This window comes from Perna viridis, chromosome 7 (assembly GCF_037379345.1).
Source record: "Perna viridis isolate PV_CMFRI_1.1 ecotype Kerala chromosome 7, ASM3737934v1, whole genome shotgun sequence".
Classification (NCBI taxonomy): domain Eukaryota; kingdom Metazoa; phylum Mollusca; class Bivalvia; order Mytilida; family Mytilidae; genus Perna; species Perna viridis.
Window position 1 is genome coordinate 14,500,001 of NC_142451.1, and position 7,500 is coordinate 14,507,500.

Here is a 7,500-nt window from a genome sequence, read left to right on the forward strand (position 1 = left end):
CTGATGGACTCACGGTGGAGTTTTATTTATATTTTTTTAATGAGTTGAAAGATGTTTTGAAATATATTTATGATACAGTTGAAGAGAATAAAGTTTTATCTAGGTCTATGAGGTATGGAATGATTAACCTAATTTATAAAAATAGAGGTGACAAAACTGACTTGAAAAATTTTAGACCTATCAGTTTATTGAATGTAGATTATAAAATATTAGCAAGAGTCATGGCAAATAGGTTTAAATTTGTACTTCCAAAGATTATTTCACCAACTCAGAGTTGTTGTATAATAGGTAAAGACATCTCTGATACTACTGTTACTGTAAGAGACATAATTGACTTGGTTGAAATGGATAATCTAGAATGTTATTTGTTAAAGTTAGATCAGGAAAAGGCTTTTGACAGGGTTGGGCATGACTATCTTTTTTCGGTTTTACAAAAATTTGGTTTTGGGGAGAGATTTATATCTTGGATAAAAATTTTTTATACAGATATTTTTAGTACTGTCAAGTGCAATGGTTTCCTATCCAAATATTTTCCATTGGCAAACTCTGTTAAACAAGGTTGCCCAATATCTGCTTTATTGTATGTTTTAGTTGCTGAACCTTTAAGTATAATGATCAAAAGGAATGATAGGATTCAAGGTATTAACATTCCTGTTGTGAATATTGAAGAAAAAATATTTTCACATGCTGATGACACTACATTGATATTGTCTGACAAAAATTCAGTAACTGAATCATTTAATGTTTTACAATTGTATGAACAAGCATCTGGGGCAAAATTAAATAAAGATAAATCTGAAATTTTGGCATTGGGTACTGGGAAAATATCAAAAAATGATTTAGATGCTTGGAAAATTAAAGAGTGTGATGGGGTTTTACAGCTTTTAGGCATATGGATTGGCAAGGATAAAAAGTTATGTGATAGTCTGAATTGGGAATGCAAAGTGCAGTCTATTTCAAAAATACTGAATCTTTGGAAAATGAGACAATTGTCAATACATGGTAGAGTAACTGTGATAAATACTCTTTTAATGAGCAAACTTTGGTATACTCTGATGGTAGTTAATATACCAGAAAAATACTATTTAGATATAAAGAAATTGTGCATCGGGTTTTTGTGGAATGATAAACCATCTTTGGTTGCTTATGATGTTGTTATTAATAGAATACTAGATGGAGGTTTGAACTTTCCAGAAATTTTACATAAGATGTATGCGTTTAGACTTAAATTTTTAAGTCGTTTGTTAGATGTAGAGTATTGTGCTGTTTGGAAGCATCTTTGTACTTATTTCTTTTCCAAAGTACAAGATATGAAACTTGGTATTGAGATTTTGTTCTGTCAATTTAAGCAGAGACAGTTGGGGAGTTTACCTGATTTTTATAAATGTATGCTGTTTGCTTGGGGAAAGATACGTGATTATATTGAAATTGATATCAATTTGAATAATGTATTTGACCTGCCTCTGTTCAATAATCCTTTGATTACTAATAATGGTAATATGCTGTATATCAAGACTTTTATAGATGCAGGCATTATTAAAGTGAAAGATTTAGCATTTGAATGTAAAAAGGGATTCATGAGAGATGAGTTTGTTCAAGATATTGTTTCTGAAAAGTTTCCACAGGTATCTGCTGCTAAGATTATTAAGGTAGTACAATGTATAAAACAATGTATTCCTGATGAATGTAAAATTTTAGTAGAAAATAATGAAAATGTTCGTAGAAATCTCAGTTTGAATATAGAATGTAATGTTAATAATAGAAAGTACTCTTTTCCTAGTACAACAAAGTTTTTTTATTCTATGTTGTTGAAATCATTATCAAAAGAACCAAATGCTGTCAAATATTGGTGTGAGATGTGTTCTGATTTTGATACTCAAAAAGTCCAAACAATTTTGAACTTTCCATTTTTACCAAGTGATTGGATTGAGTTATCATTTAAAATATTTCATAGAGTTTTATTTACTAAGGAGAGGTTATTGAGATGTCGCATTACTGATGATTCATTGTGTCCAGTTTGTGATGATATGCATGAGGACTTAGAACATCTTATAATTTCGTGTAGATGTTTGACTCGATTCAATGACTTTTTTAAAGACTTTTTACATAATATATTGTGTAATAGTTCAGCTAGCTTTATCAATATGTTAGACTTTAATTTTCTATGTTATTTCGGTCTACTCAAGAAAGATAAAAAAGTAAACTTTTATTTTGTTAATACTGCTTTATCTGTTAGAAGGTTTTGTGTTGTAAAAAGAAGAAATTTAGTCATGAAAGATGAGAAAGTTTTGCACATTATTTCTTATTTTAAATCTGTTCTTCAAAAGCATGTTAATTATGCTTACATGTATTATATACAGAAAAAGAACTTTTCTTTGTTTCAAAAATATTACTTGAATGACAATCCTGTTCTGCGCATCTCTGATGATAATGTTGTGATAGACTTTTAAATATACTTATTCATATATATACTGTCAATGTAATTTAAGGACAATTTGTGATCTGTGATATGTGAATTATTGGGAGATTAGCCCAATAATTCTTTTATATGATGTTTTACTGTGAATAAAATTTTATCAAGATAAAAAAAAAAGGCACCAGTCTCTTCGGAGGCGTGGGTTCGAATCCCACCGCTGCCAGGTATTTTTGCTGCAGAATTTCACAAAGTACATTTTGTAATAATATGCTATGTTGTGGAATCGACTTAAATAGTTGAAATTATTAAATTATTGGTGAAATGTCTTTAATTAATGCACGCAACTTTAATCCCTGTACACTCCGTGGAAAGAATTCATACAAGAGTATATATATATATATATATATATAATATATATATATATATATATATATATATATATATATATATATATATATGTATGGAATGGTTTTTACTCTACTTACGCTATATGTATGTATATATAAAGCTACAATTAGAAGATTTTTCATGCTATTCAAGTGGTGCGGTTTCAGAGAAATTCTCTTCTTAAGACATATTCGAACACTTTATATTGAAGAAAATATTAGAAACTTGAAATATGGGGCAAATTAAGATTGGTTTTGAAGATATACTAACATTACGATGTGGTAAAATGTTTTCTATATATTGGATAAACGCATCATGAATTTGGTATATCTGGTTGTTGATAACAATACAATATCATCTGTGCATCTTTTATTGAAACGTATTGATAAGTTTATGTCATCATATCATATGGCGTAATAATTGCCTTGAAGACAAATTTGGTAAAAAGTGAAATATCTGGAAACGAAGGACATGACTATTTTGCAGCCGTTTTGTGTAACGGTAGCGTGGCCGAGCGGTCTAAGGCGCTGGTTTAAGGCACCAGTCTCTTCGGAGGCGTGGGTTCGAATCCCACCGCTGCCAGGTATTTTTGCTGCAGAATTTCACAAAGTACATTTTGTAATAATATGCTATGTTGTGGAATCGACTTAAATAGTTGAAATTATTAAATTATTGGTGAAATGTCTTTAATTAATGCACGCAACTTTAATCCCTGTACACTCCGTGGAAAGAATTCATACAAGAGTATATATATATATATATATATATATATATATATATATATATATGTATGGAATGGTTTTTACTCTACTTACGCTATATGTATGTATATATAAAGCTACAATTAGAAGATTTTTCATGCTATTCAAGTGGTGCGGTTTCAGAGAAATTCTCTTCTTAAGACATATTCGAACACTTTATATTGAAGAAAATATTAGAAACTTGAAATATGGGGCAAATTAAGATTGGTTTTGAAGATATACTAACATTACGATGTGGTAAAATGTTTTCTATATATTGGATAAACGCATCATGAATTTGGTATATCTGGTTGTTGATAACAATACAATATCATCTGTGCATCTTTTATTGAAACGTATTGATAAGTTTATGTCATCATATCATATGGCGTAATAATTGCCTTGAAGACAAATTTGGTAAAAAGTGAAATATCTGGAAACGAAGGACATGACTATTTTGCAGCCGTTTTGTGTAACGGTAGCGTGGCCGAGCGGTCTAAGGCGCTGGTTTAAGGCACCAGTAGTTTGTGATGTTGAAAAATGTGATGAGGAAATTAATATTGAAGAAATAAAAACCTCTATAAAAGGTATGAAACAAGGAAAAACACCTGGTCCTGATGGACTCACGGTGGAGTTTTATTTATATTTTTTTAATGAGTTGAAAGATGTTTTGAAATATATTTATGATACAGTTGAAGAGAATAAAGTTTTATCTAGGTCTATGAGGTATGGAATGATTAACCTAATTTATAAAAATAGAGGTGACAAAACTGACTTGAAAAATTTTAGACCTATCAGTTTATTGAATGTAGATTATAAAATATTAGCAAGAGTCATGGCAAATAGGTTTAAATTTGTACTTCCAAAGATTATTTCACCAACTCAGAGTTGTTGTATAATAGGTAAAGACATCTCTGATACTACTGTTACTGTAAGAGACATAATTGACTTGGTTGAAATGGATAATCTAGAATGTTATTTGTTAAAGTTAGATCAGGAAAAGGCTTTTGACAGGGTTGGGCATGACTATCTTTTTTCGGTTTTACAAAAATTTGGTTTTGGGGAGAGATTTATATCTTGGATAAAAATTTTTTATACAGATATTTTTAGTACTGTCAAGTGCAATGGTTTCCTATCCAAATATTTTCCATTGGCAAACTCTGTTAAACAAGGTTGCCCAATATCTGCTTTATTGTATGTTTTAGTTGCTGAACCTTTAAGTATAATGATCAAAAGGAATGATAGGATTCAAGGTATTAACATTCCTGTTGTGAATATTGAAGAAAAAATATTTTCACATGCTGATGACACTACATTGATATTGTCTGACAAAAATTCAGTAACTGAATCATTTAATGTTTTACAATTGTATGAACAAGCATCTGGGGCAAAATTAAATAAAGATAAATCTGAAATTTTGGCATTGGGTACTGGGAAAATATCAAAAAATGATTTAGATGCTTGGAAAATTAAAGAGTGTGATGGGGTTTTACAGCTTTTAGGCATATGGATTGGCAAGGATAAAAAGTTATGTGATAGTCTGAATTGGGAATGCAAAGTGCAGTCTATTTCAAAAATACTGAATCTTTGGAAAATGAGACAATTGTCAATACATGGTAGAGTAACTGTGATAAATACTCTTTTAATGAGCAAACTTTGGTATACTCTGATGGTAGTTAATATACCAGAAAAATACTATTTAGATATAAAGAAATTGTGCATCGGGTTTTTGTGGAATGATAAACCATCTTTGGTTGCTTATGATGTTGTTATTAATAGAATACTAGATGGAGGTTTGAACTTTCCAGAAATTTTACATAAGATGTATGCGTTTAGACTTAAATTTTTAAGTCGTTTGTTAGATGTAGAGTATTGTGCTGTTTGGAAGCATCTTTGTACTTATTTCTTTTCCAAAGTACAAGATATGAAACTTGGTATTGAGATTTTGTTCTGTGAATTTAAGCAGAGACAGTTGGGGAGTTTACCTGATTTTTATAAATGTATGCTGTTTGCTTGGGGAAAGATACGTGATTATATTGAAATTGATATCAATTTGAATAATGTATTTGACCTGCCTCTGTTCAATAATCCTTTGATTACTAATAATGGTAATATGCTGTATATCAAGACTTTTATAGATGCAGGCATTATTAAAGTGAAAGATTTAGCATTTGAATGTAAAAAGGGATTCATGAGAGATGAGTTTGTTCAAGATATTGTTTCTGAAAAGTTTCCACAGGTATCTGCTGCTAAGATTATTAAGGTAGTACAATGTATAAAACAATGTATTCCTGATGAATGTAAAATTTTAGTAGAAAATAATGAAAATGTTCGTAGAAATCTCAGTTTGAATATAGAATGTAATGTTAATAATAGAAAGTACTCTTTTCCTAGTACAACAAAGTTTTTTTATTCTATGTTGTTGAAATCATTATCAAAAGAACCAAATGCTGTCAAATATTGGTGTGAGATGTGTTCTGATTTTGATACTCAAAAAGTCCAAACAATTTTGAACTTTCCATTTTTACCAAGTGATTGGATTGAGTTATCATTTAAAATATTTCATAGAGTTTTATTTACTAAGGAGAGGTTATTGAGATGTCGCATTACTGATGATTCATTGTGTCCAGTTTGTGATGATATGCATGAGGACTTAGAACATCTTATAATTTCGTGTAGATGTTTGACTCGATTCAATGACTTTTTTAAAGACTTTTTACATAATATATTGTGTAATAGTTCAGCTAGCTTTATCAATATGTTAGACTTTAATTTTCTATGTTATTTCGGTCTACTCAAGAAAGATAAAAAAGTAAACTTTTATTTTGTTAATACTGCTTTATCTGTTAGAAGGTTTTGTGTTGTAAAAAGAAGAAATTTAGTCATGAAAGATGAGAAAGTTTTGCACATTATTTCTTATTTTAAATCTGTTCTTCAAAAGCATGTTAATTATGCTTACATGTATTATATACAGAAAAAGAACTTTTCTTTGTTTCAAAAATATTACTTGAATGACAATCCTGTTCTGCGCATCTCTGATGATAATGTTGTGATAGACTTTTAAATATACTTATTCATATATATACTGTCAATGTAATTTAAGGACAATTTGTGATCTGTGATATGTGAATTATTGGGAGATTAGCCCAATAATTCTTTTATATGATGTTTTACTGTGAATAAAATTTTATCAAGATAAAAAAAAAAGGCACCAGTCTCTTCGGAGGCGTGGGTTCGAATCCCACCGCTGCCAGGTATTTTTGCTGCAGAATTTCACAAAGTACATTTTGTAATAATATGCTATGTTGTGGAATCGACTTAAATAGTTGAAATTATTAAATTATTGGTGAAATGTCTTTAATTAATGCACGCAACTTTAATCCCTGTACACTCCGTGGAAAGAATTCATACAAGAGTATATATATATATATATATATATATATATATATATATATATATATATATATATATATATGTATGTATGGAATGGTTTTTACTCTACTTACGCTATATGTATGTATATATAAAGCTACAATTAGAAGATTTTTCATGCTATTCAAGTGGTGCGGTTTCAGAGAAATTCTCTTCTTAAGACATATTCGAACACTTTATATTGAAGAAAATATTAGAAACTTGAAATATGGGGCAAATTAAGATTGGTTTTGAAGATATACTAACATTACGATGTGGTAAAATGTTTTCTATATATTGGATAAACGCATCATGAATTTGGTATATCTGGTTGTTGATAACAATACAATATCATCTGTGCATCTTTTATTGAAACGTATTGATAAGTTTATGTCATCATATCATATGGCGTAATAATTGCCTTGAAGACAAATTTGGTAAAAAGTGAAATATCTGGAAACGAAGGACATGACTATTTTGCAGCCGTTTTGTGTAACGGTAGCGTGGCCGAGCGGTCTAAGGCGCTGGTTTAAGGCACCAGTCTCT

General features: G+C 29.7%; 2 non-coding genes across 2 annotated transcripts in view; both read left to right on the forward strand.

Annotated features, from left to right (window-relative positions):
• The first annotated feature begins 3,303 nt into the window (after positions 1–3,303).
• Trnal-aag (transfer RNA leucine (anticodon AAG)) lies at positions 3,304–3,385 on the forward strand. The gene has a single exon. It is a non-coding gene; the product is annotated as a tRNA-Leu (tRNA).
• A 4,066-nt stretch (positions 3,386–7,451) lies between these two features.
• Positions 7,452–7,500, forward strand: part of Trnal-aag (transfer RNA leucine (anticodon AAG)) — an 82-nt gene continuing 33 nt past the window's right edge. The window contains exon 1 of the tRNA in view: positions 7,452–7,500. This exon is cut by the window's right edge and continues 33 nt beyond it. This is a non-coding gene — a tRNA (tRNA-Leu).